This window comes from Arachis stenosperma, chromosome 1, assembly GCF_014773155.1.
Source record: "Arachis stenosperma cultivar V10309 chromosome 1, arast.V10309.gnm1.PFL2, whole genome shotgun sequence".
Taxonomy (NCBI): domain Eukaryota; kingdom Viridiplantae; phylum Streptophyta; class Magnoliopsida; order Fabales; family Fabaceae; genus Arachis; species Arachis stenosperma.
Window position 1 is genome coordinate 70,698,080 of NC_080377.1, and position 1,885 is coordinate 70,699,964.

At 39.2% G+C, this 1,885-nt stretch overlaps 1 non-coding gene across 1 annotated transcript; it reads left to right on the forward strand.

Annotated features, from left to right (window-relative positions):
• Positions 1 to 874: 874 nt before the first annotated feature.
• On the forward strand, positions 875 to 982 carry LOC130948557 (small nucleolar RNA R71). The gene has a single exon (XR_009073095.1). It is a non-coding gene; the product is annotated as a small nucleolar RNA R71 (small nucleolar RNA).
• The last annotated feature ends 903 nt before the right edge of the window (positions 983 to 1,885 follow it).

A 1,885-nucleotide genomic window follows, 5' to 3' on the forward strand; every position in this document is an offset into this window, starting at 1 on the left:
TGATAGATGGATGTCCTTGGGCCTTAAACACCAAGGATTCTTCATTCACTTGAATGATCAACTCTCCTCTATCAACATCGATCACAGCCTTTGCTGTGGCTAGGAAGGGTCTGCCAAGGATGATGGATTTATCCATGCACTTCCCAGTCTCTAGGACTATGAAATCAGTAGGATGTAGTGGTCTTCAATCTTAACCAAAACATTCTCTACAAGTCCAATGGAATCTCTATGGTCTCATTTTGAGCCTCAGATTCCCATGGTTCCTCATTGGGGAACTCATTGGAGGCCAGTGGACGTCCAGTGAGGTCTTCCTCAGTGGCGTTCACTGCCTCTTCTTCCTCCCAGAATTCGGCCATGTTGATGGCCTTGCACTCTCCTTTTGGATTTTCTTCTGTATTACTTGGGAGAGTACTAGGGGGGAGTTCAGTAACTTTCTTACTCAGCTGACCCACTTGTCCTTCCATATTCCTAATGGAGGACCTTGTTTCAGTCATGAAACTTTGAGTGGTCTTTATTAGATCAGAGACCATGGTTGCTAAGTTAGAGGTATTCTGCTTAGAACTCTCTGTCTGTTGCTGAGAAGATGATGGAAAAGGCTTGCCATTGCTAAACCTATTTCTTCCACCATTACTATTATTGAAACCTTGTTGAGGTCTCTCTTGATTCTTCCATGAGAAATTTGGGTGATTTCTCCATGAAGAATTATAGGTGTTTCCATAGGGTTCTCCTAGGTAATTCACCTCTTCCATTGAAGGGTTCTCAGGATCATAGGCTTCTTCCTCAGATGAAGAGATCCTCCAGCGGAGTTATCCAAAGACATTTTGGATAGTTCAGAGAGACCATCATAGAAAATACCTATGATGCTCCATTCAGAAAGCATGTCAGAAGGACACTTTCTGATTAATTGTTTGTATCTTTCCCAAGCTTCATAGAGGGATTCTCCATCCTTCTGTCTGAAGGTTTGGACTTCCACTCTAAGCTTACTCAATTTTTGAGGTGGAAAGAACTTTGCCAAGAAGGCATTGACTAGCTTTTCCCAAGAGTCCAGGCTTTCTTTAGGTTGAGAGTCCAACCATATTCTAGCTCTGTCTCTTACAGCAAAAGGGAATAGCATCAGTCTATAGACCTCAGGGTCAACCCTATTAGTCTTGACTGTGTCACAGATTTGCAAGAATTCAGCTAAGAACTGATGAGGATCTTCCATTGGAAGTCCATGGAACTTGCAATTCTGTTGCATTAGAGAAACTAATTGAGGCTTAAGCTCAAAGTTGTTTGCTCTAATGGCAGGGATAGAGATGCTTCTCCCATAAAAGTCGGGAGTAGGTGCAGTAAAGTCACCCAGCACCTTCCTTGCATTGTTTGCATTGTTGTTGTTTTCGGCTGCCATGTGTTCTTCTTCTTTGAAGAATTCGGTCAGCTTCAACAAGAATGCCTTTGTCTTTGTTCCTGCTCATATGAAAGAGAAGAAAACAAGAAAATATGGAATCCTCTATGTCACAGTATAGAGATTCCTTGAGGTGTCAGAGGAAAAGAAAAGTAGAAGACAGAAGTAGAAAATTCGAACTTATCAAAGAAGATGGAGTTCGAATTTTGCATTAAGAGATAGTGTTAGTCCAAAAGTAGAAGGATGTGAGAAGAAGGGAAGTAATTTTCGAAAATTAAGTAAAAGATTTTGAAAACATTTTGAAAAACACTAATTGATTTTCGAAAACAAAAGTGGGAAAGAAGTAAAGTGATTTTTGAAAAAGATTTTGAAATTAGAAATTAAAAAGATTTGATTGAAAACTATTTTGAAAAAGATGTGATTAAAAAGATTTGATTGAAAAGTTATGGTTTTAAAAAGATGTGATTGAGAAGATATGATTTGAAAACAATTTTAAAAGAT